This window comes from Myotis brandtii, unplaced genomic scaffold, assembly GCF_000412655.1.
Source record: "Myotis brandtii unplaced genomic scaffold, ASM41265v1 scaffold151, whole genome shotgun sequence".
Taxonomy (NCBI): domain Eukaryota; kingdom Metazoa; phylum Chordata; class Mammalia; order Chiroptera; family Vespertilionidae; genus Myotis; species Myotis brandtii.
Window position 1 is genome coordinate 347,789 of NW_005355461.1, and position 14,390 is coordinate 362,178.

The 14,390-nt window shown below is 37.9% G+C and overlaps 1 long non-coding RNA gene across 1 annotated transcript in view; it reads left to right on the forward strand.

The window, feature by feature from the left end:
* Positions 1 to 11,219, forward strand: part of LOC106725274 — a 16,104-nt gene extending 4,885 nt beyond the window's left edge. The window contains exons 3-4 of the long non-coding RNA XR_001361139.1: positions 10,413 to 10,416; positions 11,207 to 11,219. This is a non-coding gene — a long non-coding RNA (uncharacterized LOC106725274). The remainder of the gene's footprint in view (positions 1 to 10,412; positions 10,417 to 11,206) is intronic.
* The last annotated feature ends 3,171 nt before the right edge of the window (positions 11,220 to 14,390 follow it).

The window sequence follows — 14,390 nt, forward strand, 5'->3', positions numbered from 1 at the left end:
GCTGCTCCACGTGCCTGCCTCTGGAGTCCCCCAGTCCCCTCAGCCCCCCAGCTGCCCAGGGCCAGCCCAAGGCGCAGGCAAGCCTTGGATGTTGGCTGCCCAGCTGCCCAGGGCCGCCCGAGGCTCAGGTAACCAGGGCCGGCCGAGGCTTGCACTGCCAGCAGTGGCAGCAGCAGAGGTGTGATAGGGGCTTTGCCTTCCCCTGATTGCTGGGTCGCCTCCCACCCCTGAGGGCTCCCGGACTGTGAGAGGGGGTAAGCCAGGCCGAGGTACCCCTCCTCCAGTGCATGAATTTTCATGCACCGGGCCTCTAGTAGTTAATAATATTGTATACTTGAAATTTGCTAAAAGAGTAGATCTTAAGTGTTCTCACCCCACCAAGAAAAAAAAGGTAACTATGTGAGGTGATATATTTACTTGATTGTGGCAATCATTTCATAATGTATACCTATATCAACTAATCACATTGTATACCTTAAATATATACAATTTTTATTTGTCAATACTTCAATAAAGCTTGGGAAAATGTTACATAAAATATGCTGCCACTAGGGGGCAGGAGAAGATTAGAGCAAAGAAACTTCCTGTAAATTATTGCCAGAACTTAAAAATTCCTGTTGTGTACTAAAAATGAAATGAGATCTGAGCACTTTTTCTTCTTTCTGTGAAAACAGATAATAAGGTTATTAAAATATCGTGCTTACTCCTATTACCATATACTCTTTAGTATGCATTCTTATCTTCAGCATGTAATTTATACATATTAATTTGTTATTTTTAGAGTAAAAAACATATCCAGAGTGGGAGCTGCTTTTTGATTTTATAAAAGTAAATCCTGATTTTCAAAACCTAAGAAATCATTAGCCTTTGTACAATTTAGAAAGCAATCCTATTGCCATACTCTACTGACATTCTGTAGCCTGTTTTGGTTAGGGAATAAGTTATGGCAAGTAAAGTTTGACCTAGAATTTGTGGAATTTTAATCTCCTAATGGAATCAAAGAGTCTCCATAAAGCCTCTAACATGTATTTATTACTATCTTCTTTTCCTCCTACTTTTGTTTTGTGCTTGAAGTACTTTCCTTCCTCTTTAATACTTTTATTTTACTTTATTTTTTATAATTAGAACAAATATAACTGAAAAGGTAGCAAAATGTACTTGTTAGTGGTTTGATTGCCTTGTGGCCATCTTCACTATACACCAGCCTCCCACATGTTCTTTTTATGGTGAATTAGGTGAACTGAATAAAAATGTTTTATGAGAATCTCCTTTGGAAGATCTCTCTAGAAAGTCCCTAACAGAAAAGTACATTCTTGCATTTGATGCTAGTAAGAAGGGACCTACCCACATGGGCCCCACCTCTTCTCTTCCTCCCTTCCCTAAAGTGAATGCTTGTTTGTGATACAATTTTGCTGGTGAGGAAGATCCTTGGGTGGGAGTTGTATTTCCCTGGAGGGGGCGCATAATCTGGGGAAGTTGTGGGTCTTTAGACAGGAAAATGGGAATCAGAAGGGGGAGAGGGAACTCTTGCCTTTCTCTGGATGGGCTCTCTTGGGTCTGGACTTTGGATATTTAGACATCATTGAGGATGTTCCCAGATAGGAGGGGTTCAGGACAGCTGCTGCCAAGCAGAGGAAGACTGGGACAGAGGGAGGAGGCTGCAGATGAATAGATTATATCACATAAACTGATTATATAGTTGGCCACTTATTCTCTTCCTGTTACCTCTTAGATGTCAGTGATTTCTAAACGTTTTGGCTCTTTTCAGTTTCACAGAAGGGAATTTCAGGGAGACTTGAAATTGTTAGGTGAGAACCATGCCTTCCTGTCAGGCCAGTGTGAAAGCTTTAGCAGAGGAGATATTGAAAGCAGGAATTTGGATGTCAGTCAAAGGCCCAGGCCTCCCTCTCCATGACACCCTCATTCATCGTCACCTTGAAGGGCGAGGGAGTCCTCTCAGACACGCAGAACAGGACACGTGGACAGAGGCATGGTGGGGATTTCTTCCCCCACAAAGTGCTACAGAGGGCTGCCCCCCAAGCTTTTCCCTTGACAAAGTTCTTTCAAATCTATAGATTACTAGGATGAGAAGTTTTAATAAGTGATTTATCTATATTTATGATCAACTCAGAATTGACTCCTTTACCCAACTGTTTTCAAGTGAGGTAACAAAAAACTAGTTCTGAGAGCTTAAGTGACTTACCTGAAGTTACAGAGTTAAAGTTGGGGTGAAGAGCTAAAACTCAGGTTTCCTGTGTTCAAGTGGTTTGACACTTCCTCAGATAGGCATGTTCTTGGCCAAGTCTTACTCTGCAATGAGTTAGGAGTTTCAGGACTCCGAGAGTCAAAGACCAGTCAAAAGTTTCTATCCTCTCATCTACTGATGGGCACTTAGGCTGCTTCCAAATTTTGGCTATTGTAAATAACACTGCAATGAACATAGGGGTGCATATGTTCTTTTGAATTAGTGTTTCAAGTTTCTTCAGATATATTCCTAGAGGTGGAATTGCTAGGTCATAAGGCAGTGCAATCTTTAATTTTTTGAGGTAACTTCATACTGCTTTCCACCGTGGCTATACCAATCTACATTCCCACCAACATGAGGGTTCCCTTTTCTCCACATCTTCTCCAGCACTTGTTTGTTGATTTACTCGTGGTAGCCATTCTGACAGGTGTGAGGTGACATCTCCTTGTGGGTTGAATTTGCATCTCTCTGATGATTAGTAATGTTGAACATCTTTTTATATGTTTATTGGCCATCTCTATGACCCCTTTGGAGAAATGACTATTCAGGGCCTTTGTCCATTTTTTAATTGTATTGTTTGTGTGTTTGGTGTTGAATTGTATAAGTTCTTTATACATTTTTTAAAATTTTGTTTATTTATTTTTAAAAATATTTTTATTTATTTCAGAGAGGAAGAGAGAGGGAGAGAGGGATAGAAACATCAATGATGAGAGAGAATCATTGATCAGCTGACTCCTGCATGCCCCCTACTGGGGATTGAGCCCACAACCCTGGGCATGTACCCTTGACTGAAATCGAACCTGGGACCCTTCAATCTGCAAACCAATGCTCTATCCACTGAGCCAAACCAGCTAGGGCAGTTCTTTACACATTTTAGATATTAGCTCCTTATTAGATGTGTCATTGACGAAGATGTTCTCCCATTTAGTGCGTTGTCTTTTCATTTTGTTGATGGTTTCCTTTGCCAGGCAAAACCTTTTTATTTTGAAGTAGATTAAAAAAAAGCTGTGGTACATTTACAGCGTGAAATACTACTAGGCCACAAAAAAGAAGGAAATTTTACCTTTTGCTACAGCATGGATGGACCTGGAGAGATTATGCTAAGTGAAATAAAGCCAGTCAGAGAAAGACACTTATATGTGTAATGTAATGAACAAAATAAAGTAACAAACTAAATAGAAATAGACTCATAGATACAGAGAACAGACTGACAGCTGTCAGAGGGGAAGGGGTTAGGGGCTGGGTGAAAAGGTGAAGGGATTAAGCAAAAACGAAACAAACTCATAGACAGACAACAGTATGATGATTACCAGAGGGGAAGAGGGGAGGGGGGAGGTAGAAGAGGATACAAGGGAGATAAATGGTAATGGAAAAAGACTTGACTTGGGGTGGTGAACAAACAATGCAGCCTACAGATGATGTATTATTATAGAATTGAGCACCTCAAACCTATATAATTTTATTAACCAACTAGAGGAATGGTGCATGAATTCGTGCACCAGTGGGGTCCCTTGGCCTGGCCTTCGGGATTGGGCTGAAACCAGCTCTCTGACATCCCCCAAGGGGTCCTGGATTGCGAGAGGGCACAGGCCAGGCCGAGGGACCCCACCATTGCACGATCAGGGCCGGAGAGGGACGTGGGAGGTTGGCCAGCTGCGGGAGGGCTCCAGGGCGTGTCCATCCTCTCTCGCTCAGTCTCAATCGGCCAGACCCCAGCAGCAAGCTAACCTACCAGTCAGAGCGTCTGCCCCCTGGTGGTCAGTCCACCTCATAGTGAGCGGTTGAGTGGCCTTAGCATATCATTAGCATATTATGCTTTGATTGGTTGAACAGATGACCGGATGACCGGACACTTAGCATATTAGGCTTTTATTATATAGGATTTTGCCCCAATAAATTCAAGAAAAAAAAGAAAAAAAAGGTTTCTACTAGTTCTTTATTTTCTACCAAGACAATATTAGATATTAATTGTATAGTCTTCAGCCCTGTGTTGAAAGTGAAATTCTTTCAAGGACACTGGGACCCGGAGATGTGTGGCTCATTGGTTAAAGGGGTAGACACAGAAAGGGTCTCTTGCACCCCATAGCTAAGCCCTGAGGGTGTGACAAGATGAGTGCTTCAGAGGAGTGTGTGTGTGTGTGTGTGTGTGTGTGTGATTGTGTCTCTTTTTATTGCATCTTTAGGAAAGAAATGGTGGGCCAGGGGATATAAAATCATTACCCTCTTCCTTCATCCAGTACCCAGAAGGGCAAAATTCTCTCTGTTGTTGTTTTTTTTTTAAAAAATATGTTTTTATTGATTTCAAAGAGGGAGAGAGAGATAGAAACATCAATGATGAGAGAGAATCATTGATTGGCTGCCTCCTGCACACCCCCTACTGGGATTGGAGCCCACAACCCGGCATGTGCCCTGACCAGGAATTGAACTGTGACCTCCTGGTTCATAGGTCAACACTGAGTCATGCCGGCAGGGCTCTGTTTTTGATTAGACATGAAAGAAACAAGCCATCTCAATTCCTAACAAAGGGTATTGAGCAGGCGTTCCATTTTATTTTCCTCAGTGCAGTTTATCTCCTGGGAAAGGAACCCCAAGATGCTGATGACAGTTACTTAATAATCACAGGTTATTGACTCTGTTCCTTTGTTAAAGAGAAATCACTGTACGGCATTGTCAGTGGTTCTTCTGTAACATCCATCTAGTCCTCTCTCCCATATGGCAGCTCTCTATGGCCAGCATGTGTCATTTGTGGCAGCAGCTAACATTGGTTGCTTGCCTACTATGCGTGCAGCATTGTTCTATGTTTTTTACATGCTTTATGCTGGGTAATCCTTCCAAATGCCTTGACAGGTGCAATATTACAGGTGAAGATGCTGACAAAAGGAAGTTAAGAATACAGATCACCTAATAGTAGGTGGAGAACCTGGACTGAAATCCTAGCAGTCTGATTCCATGGTGTGTGATCCTAACTACCACTCCACCCTATGACCTGTTAGCATTCACCTGACTTCCATAGAATCCTATGGACCTAGATTAAATCTTGCAGATTTTGTCCACAATTCCTTAGGTTCTGATATGACCACGTACATAGAAGTTTGGGGAGAGCAATCCAGAGTAAAAATTGGAGTTTGATGATAAAAATCACTCTGGTACCAACTTAAGAATAATGTGGTTTAGGATGTCATTTTCTATATTTGACTCAATGTTACTTTCAAGTAATATAGCTACTATTTGCTGAAATAGTACTTAACGAAATGTAATGCAGATGACTTACATGTATTATTTCTTAATACACGCAGCAAACAAATGAGGTAAGCACTTATTTGTACTCAACACTATGACTCCAGTGACCACATTCTTAACCACTGAGTTACATCAGCACCCTAGTTGGCTATTTTCTTGTTTAGGACAGACGTCTTTCCAATCAGTTGGCTTCCCTGAAAAATTGTGAGCAGTAAAAATTTAGCCTCTGTGGTCCTGAATTGTATTTTGCTGCTTCTATTCTGCTCTTCAACCATCTGTGTACCATCCTTTCTTCCTTTGGTTTTCAGCTTTCATCATCTGGCTTTGATTTGCTCAAACTCTTTCCTCTATGCTATTTGCATTGTTTGAGTTTCTTTTTCTATGGAAACCATTTTTTTGGTAGTTAATTTAATAATATATGTTTTACTCCTTTAAGTCTTATTCTTTCATTATAATAATGAAATTTATAGACACTAAGATTGATATTTTCATTAAAAAGTATATATACATATGTAATTATAAATTTATACAATTTTGATCCTACAGTTATCTTTACGAATTGTTCAGCAAACACAACTGATCCAAACTCAGTTGCCAATGTCAGTTTTTCTGCATGCCAGGATTTGAAGGGGGTAGAGAAGTGCTGGCCTTAAAATACTTGTCAGTGGCACAGAGAAATAAAGTATCATACCCAGACAGTCCTCTGGAAATGCAAATAGGGTCATCCCAGGAGGACCATGTATCAACTTAAGAGTGCTGCATTAGCCAAATGAGCTGCTTTGAGTTGCAGAGAATGGGGGGTAAACCCTTGTTGAAAAGGGACTGAGACAGGTAAATTCATCACCAGTACAGAGCATTTTACTTTAGGCATGTGTGAGTGGGCCAGTGAGCTTGGAGGGTATGAGAATCTTCAATAAATTAGGCTACTAGGAGCAAGGGGTGGGGAGAGAAAAACAGAAATTTGGAAAAGTAGGAAAAGCTAACTATGTAAGCGTCCTTGCAGTGAATAGCTATGCAGTTGTCTACCCAGCTCACAACATTTCCCCTTCTTTGGTAACATTCAATCCATTTTCCCTGCTCCCCACCTCCTTGTGATTATAATGGGAACAGCCAAGTTCATACAACATGTCTTTGCCTTCACAGCCAATTGGGCCAATATGGGCCAATATGTCCCTTGTAAAATCTCTGAGACCAAGAGATTCTGGACAGTTGGCTATTCTCCCAAATTGAGAAGATAAAAGATGTCCCAAAATTCACGCAAGAAGTAATTTTTGTAGAAAACACAGGTTTATAATGAAAAATTGTAAATTTTTTATTGATTCATAAAGTATATAGTATAGGGTTGTGTATGAAATAGCATATTGGGTAAATGGCCTCCACAGCTTTGCTGGAACATACACACTCTTTTGTTATTGCCTGAGCAGCTGCATTTTTGAAGAAGAATGGTCCGATGATGCCTCCAGCCCAAAATCCACACCAAACAGTGACACAGTGTGGATGCATTTGTTTCTCAACAATCACTCGTGGATTTTCTGAACCCCAAATGTGACAATTTTGTCAATTAACCAAGCCATCAAAATGAAAATGAGCCTCATTGAAATTCAGCCACATTTATGCAAAACGGTCATGGAAAATTTCAACAAAAGAGTGTGTATGTGCCAGCAAAGCTGTGGAGGCCATTTACCTGATATCCTATTCCATACATAACCCTATACTGTATTCTTTATGAATCAATAAAAAATTTACAATTTTTATTTATAAACATGTGTTTTCTATCAAAATTACTTCTTGCGTGAATTTTGGGACACCCTTTTACAAACCAGGACTTAAGTGAGAGAGAAGAAGGAAGCAGAGGATGGAGAGTGGTAGAGATGAGAAATAGAGTTTCTGAGTTCTTTCCATTGTATCAGCCACTGCCTTTTCTTTTCTTTTCTTTTTTAAAATATGTTTTTATTGATTTCAGAGAAGAAGGGAGAGGGAGAGAGAGAAACATCAATGATGAGAGAGAATCATTGATCGGTTGCCTCCTGCATGCCCCCTACTGTGGATTGACAACCCAGGCATGTGCCCTTCACTGGAATCCAACTCTTCAGTCCGTAGGCCAACACTCTATCTGCTAAACCAGACCAGCTAGGGCAGCCACTGCCTTTTCTAATCCATTTTCTAAGACCATTTATAACTCTATCCTTGGCATTGACATACCTCTCTGCCTTTTTGCTTAATTTATTGAACTTCTTATTTATAACGAATCACTTTTTTTATAACACAAAATTTGCCATTTTAACCATTTTTAAAGTGTACATCTCAGTGGTATTAAGTATTTTACACTGTAGTGTGACCATCACCGCCATCCCTCTCCAGAACTTTTTTCATCTTTCTAAACTGAAACTCTGTACCTATGATACCAGAGTTCCCCCTTCTTCTTCCCCTCAGCCTCTGGCAGCCACTGTTCTTTCTGTCTCTATGAATTTGTCTGCTCTAGATACCTCATATTAATGGAATCAATAGTATTTGTCCTTTTGTGACTTGTTTATTCCACTTAGCGTAAGGTTTTCAAAGTTAGTCCGAATTTCCTTCACCTACAGGCTGAATAGTATTTCCTTCAATGCACACACCACAGTTGGTTTACTTGTTTATCTGTCGATAAACACTTGAATTGCTTCCACATTTGGCTATTGTTAATAATTCTGCTATGAACACGGGTGTACGAATATCTTTTTGAGTCGTTGCTTTCTATTCTTTTGGTATATAACCAGAAGTGGAATTGCTGGATCATATGAAAATCCTATGTTTAATTTTTTGAGAAATTGCCATATTACTATTTTCCACTGTGGCTTTAGCATTTTACATTTCCACCAGCAATGCTCAAGGGTTCCAATATCTCTATTTCCTTGCCAACACATGCTATTTTCTGTTACTGTCATAACAGCCATCTAAAGAGGTGTGAAGTAAAATAATATTGTGGTTTTGATTTGCATTTCCCTAATGATTAATGATGTTAAGCATCTTTTTATGAGGTTATTGGCCACTTGTATATCTTCTTTGGAGAAATGTCTATTCATTTATTGATTTAAAAAATTTTTTGTTGTTGTTGTTGCTATTGTTGAGTTGTAGTGTTCTTTATGTATTCTGTGCATCAATCCCTTATCAGATATTTGATTTGCAAACATTTTCTCCCATTCTATGTGTTTCCTTTTTACACTGTTGATAGTGTTGTTCGATGCACAAAATTGTTACTTTTGATGTCCATATTATTTATTTTTTGCTTTTGTTGCCTGTGCTTTTGGTGTTATATCCCTTATTTTTTTCTTCTAAGAATTTTAGTTCTTACATTTAAATATTTGATTCATTTTGAGTTAATTTTGGAATGTGGTGTTAGGGAAGAGTTCAAATTTATTCTTTTCCATGTGGATACCTAGTTTTCCAACACCATTTGTTGAAAAGACACCTTTCCTTATTGAATGGTCTTGGCACATTTGTTGAAATCATTTGATTAAATATGTGAGGATATATTCCTGGTCTCTTTTCTAGTGATCTATATGTCTCTATTTATTCTAGTACCATAGCTTTGTAGTAGGTTTTAAAATCAGGAAATGTGTGACCTCCAACTTTGTTCCTCTTTTTCCAGGGTCCCTTGAGAGTCCATATGATTTTTAGGATGGATTTTTCAATTTCTGCCAAAAAATCATTGAGATTTTGATATGGATTGAACTCTTGCTTGAACTCTTGAATCTCACTTTGAGATTGTGTTTTACAGAAGCAGTTTAAGCTTTAAACTTTGCTTTGATAATATTTTTCTTGTGAGTATTCTTTGCCATTTGTTTTCCATCTCTCCATTCTCTCTCTCTCTCTCTCTCTCTCTCTCTCTCTCATTTTTTGGTGGTATTGTGCTGATGTTTATTCAGTGGTTGCTTTTTATTTTTTCTTTACTCTTAAATGGGTAGAGTCTTTTCTGCACCACATTGTAGAAAATGACTGTTAACAAGTGAAATTCTTGTGACCTATGGTACAGGGTTGTATGGGTACATTATTTTTACTTTATTTCTTCCCAGACACCTGAGATTGTCAGCCATAGCACTGTCCATAATGTACTCTATTCTGCCTTACTTCTTAAAACCTTCCTAAAAATATAGTGTATATACTAGTACAGTGAATCCTGGTTTACTTCTACCTTTCCTGTTCTTTCTGGATACAGCCTACACACCTCTTCGGTTGCCCTGGAGACTCATGCTCTGATAGCTTTGCTTGAGATCTTAGCTAAATATTTCCTCTTTGGGTGTCCTTTCTACCTCTGTTTGACCTTTAGTGCCTTTGGCAGCCCATCCTCATGTATTATGTTTTAGAATTAGAAAAGCCTCTGAATTTTATTAAAACTGGAGCTTAACTTTCTATTTCTCATTCTCTTCATTGCTTTTGGGTGATTTCCCGAAGAAGACACCAGTATTATAGTCCCATACAGTAAATATGGGAGGTAAGAGCTTGAGCTAATTGAAATAACAATCATAGAAAGTTGATGTTCATGAGCAAGAAATGTGAGGAGAATGGATAAAAACAGAATACCAAACATTTTCTTTATGGTGAATTCTAGCTAAGTGAAGACACCTGCTTGACCTGCATGAGTGACAACATATGGAATGCAGAACAGATGGGAATTAGCTGCCACTGCCCATTACAGGCGTCTGTGGGGTGCTCTGGAGATCTCTGCTCTAGGCTTAGGCTTATTTCTCAGAATTTGTTTTTGAATCTAATATTGTCATTTGGGGTTTCCATCTCTAACTATCCTGGCTCAAATGCTTTTCATATTCTTCCCTGTGACTTTTGTTGGACTTGCCTAGTCCATTGACGCTTCCTTTCTTCCACCTCCTGCAAATCAACAAGCATCTGCTTAGCAGACAGGGCTTTAAAGGTAATGTGAATGTGCCAGGAGAACAGTTAGTCTTTATTTCCACTAAGGCTAGAATTATAGAGTAACTGAAATTATAAAGAAGAGATAAGAAGTTTATGCTTGTACCTTAAATTTAGGATATGAGCAAAAGTTGGAATCAGGTATGAATAAGAAAGGTTATGTATTCCATGTGAGCTCAGGACTATTTAGATAATAGTAGTGCTTGACTAGCCAAAGAATGACCTCTGCAGGGAGGCGGTGAGACAGAGAGGCATAGATAAGGGTTTGTTTCCTTTATAGTTGGCACTTTCAGGAATAATGTTTAGGACAAAGTGCTCCATAAAATGCACTGACAAGTAATACCAAAGTGCTGCGGTGAGGAGGAGTGGCTGGCAGAGATTCACTGAAGCACTGGGTCTTCCAGGTGTTGGCATAGAATAGTCCATAAAACATTCTCCAAGCCCTAACCGGTTTGGCTCAATGGATAGAGCGTTGGCCTGCGGACTCAAGGGTCCCAGGTTCGATTCCGGTCAAGGGCATGTACCTTGGTTGCTGGCACATACCCAGTAGGGAGTGTGCAGGAGACAACTGATTGATGTTTCTAACTCTCTATCCCTCTCCCTTCCTCTCTGTAAAAAATCAATAAAAAAATATTTAAAAACAAACAAACAACATTCTCCAAAAAAAAAATAATAATGGAACTTCCCCTTTCCTTTTTCAACTCTGCTCTTCTTTTATGATTCTTGTGATTCCTTTTCCCTTTCAAATCTGCCTCGGGTGTTCATTTTGCCTTGTATAAAAGTGAGATGTGGGAGATAAGTGAAGAGGTTAGTGAGCTCACACCTGCAGAGATGGCCCTATTGTAAGCCACGTACACTCCTTCATATTACACAGAATATAAAAGTTATTCAACCAAAGTCATAAGGCTACCCTTTGGAATACTAGAAATAGGATACTTATCTTTTTAAAGTCCCCCTTTACACATCGTTACAATGCCATAGTAATTACATTAAAACATTTTTTCTAGAGATGAATAATATGTCCATACATTAAGGAGAAAATAAAGGTGTATATAATGGTGATCAAACAAACATAGCCAAGTGCATATTCTCCAAATTCTATATTAAATTATTTAATTTTTTTATAAAGAGGAATTTTAATATCAGGTGAGGGTGCTGGCCATGATGCACATTCTAAATGAGGAAAATCAGTTATATCAGAATAATTAAATGATAAATTATATACATGTTTTTTAAATGAAGTAATATGTTGTCATATTCTCTGAAAGATATCTAAAAATAAAATTAGTGCTACCAATAAGTAAAATAAAGGTGCATTTTTTTGGCCTGGAGTACATTAATTCTAATTTTATTACCTATCTAATCTGTAAAATTTCTCTACTTTTTATGTGGAACAAGAAGGAATAGAATGGCTATATACATTCAACTATGAGAAACTCTATGGTAAACTAAACTAAAATTAAAGAATGTCTCCTATCTTTAGAACAAATTTTCCATCCTGTTATATAGGAAAGGAAATCTTTCAGTCCCATTTCCCAAATGAGATATCCCTTTCTAAATAGTACAGGACACAAGAGTTTGATGATGAACCCAGATTCTAGAGGATTAGTTCAATTTTTCGAATGTTCAAGATGAAATAAAATCCAAAGTTCTAACCAAGTTCTCTTTCTCCTAAAGGAGAAATGGAATCCCTATATTTTTCATTCATCTAACAGAATCATAGAGTTGTCAAGGCCTAGTTTTCACTTAAAATCTTCAAAGGTTACTTTTCTAAGCTACTTGATCTAGGAGTGATGGGCTTCTTCCTGATTGTTTAAATTTGGCCATTTTGGAGTGTGATTCAGAAGTTAAAAAGTCCTAATTTAGTCAAGGGCTGTCAAATTATAACATCACAGAATTAAGCTCAGTTCAATGAGTTCTGATCGAGTGCTAAACTTGGCAAATATCTTTGTGCAAATCATCTGCCTTTGAATGGGTTTGATACATTTTTAGGACTTGATGCCTGCTAGCTTTTTAGATTGATTAGATGCAGTTCTTGATCAAAGTTAACATTTTCATTAAGCATTTGTAGTGTAACTATTAATACTAAAAATCTGGGCTGTGACTTAAAGAATAAAGTGAATATAATGAGATGAATCTCTATTGTTAAGTATTGTTAAATGTTATGAAATCATTAGAAAAACATGTGTAATATTAAAAATACATTTTATTTGTACATTATAGCACACATGTGCTTTAACATAACACACTACATTCATGTGTAACATATATCCATCTATCTAATATTTTTTTGCAAAAAGTATAAAGAGTTTTTAAAAAAATTATGTGTAACATAGGCACAATTATTTAAAGTTAATAAATTTTTACTTAAGGAATTTTGCATGTTCTGAGTCCTTCACTGCCATAGTTCCTCCTGAATTTGAATCCTAATCCCTTTTTTGCTCAATCTTATACATTTACAGTAGGCTTATTAGTATCTCATAAATGTTATAAATCAAGCTTTAAATTTCAATTACTTGTATATCAAATCATATTTAGTGTTTGAAACAATCTTTAAAAAACAAAATATACACAGAGTAGTACGATGATCACAAAACTTATAAACTTTAGTACTTAAGCCACCCCTCCACCCAGATTTAATACTGTGTGATTAACTTTTTTGTAATCTCTCTAATTATCTTTCTCCTTTGCTGGAGTTGCAAGGCTACCTACACAGCCACTTCAGGCTGCAAAGTTACTTGTTTAGAGATCTGAGGATAGACTATGACACCTAAGTGCACCTTTTATTTAGGATGACTTGATTCAAGCAGGTGCTTTTCAGGATCAGCCTAGAAGGTAGGTTGTTATGAAATTGTGTTGAGTCTCAAATGCCAGACGAGAAATTTGAACTAATTTTGGTAGAAATGATTGCTGACATTTGAGTAGGGGAAGTACAGAATGAGGGCTGGGCTTTATGAAGATTGATAAAGTTTCCAATTATTTTCATTTACTTTAATGCACAAATTCTACTTTGAATAATTGTAGAGATCTGACTTCTTTTTAAAAAATTCCCCCAGCTTTATTGAAGTATGAGTGACAAATAAAAATTGTATATATTTAAGATGCACAAGTGTATATACTTAAGGTATAAACTTGTGTATATTTAAGGTGATTTTGTTTTTGTTAATCCTCACCTGAGGATATTTGTTCCATTGAGTCTTAGGGAGAGTGGAAGAGAGAGGGAAAGATTGAGAGAAACATCAGTGTTAGAGAAACATCGATGTTTGATTGGTTGCCTCCTGCATGGGCCCCAACCAGGGCCAGGGCCAGGGCCAGGGAGGAGCCTGCAACCAAGGTACATGTCCTTGACTGGAATTGAACACCGGACCCGTCAGTCCACAAGCTGACACTCTATCTACTGAGCCAAACTGGCTAGGGCTAAGGTGATGTTTTGATACATGTATACATTGTGAAATGATTATCACAACCAAGATAATTAACATATCCATCATCTCACATAGTTACCATTAAAAATGAATTTATTTTCCACTTATAGTTGATATACAATATTATACTAGTTTCAGGTGAATAATATAATCATTCACATTGCATACCTTCTGTAGTACCCTCTGACACCATATGTACAGTTATTATGTATAATATTATTGACTATATTCCCTGTGACTATGTTTATAATTAGCAATTTTTACTTCTTAATTATTTCCACCTTTTTCACTCATTCCCCCAACCACCCTCCCATCTGGCAACCATCAATTTGTTCTCTATCTATGAGTTTGATTCTATTTTGTTTGTTTTTTAAATTCCACATATAAGTGAAATCATAAGTTACCATTTTTTGTGTGTAGTGAGAATCCTTGAAACCTAGTCTCTTGGAAAACTTTATAATATATTATGTTCTGAAATTTTAAAAAATTGGATATTTAACAGGAAAAAACAAAAAATTGTAGAGAATTAATGAATACACGCCTCTCTCTCTCTCTCTCTCTCTCTCTCTCTCTCT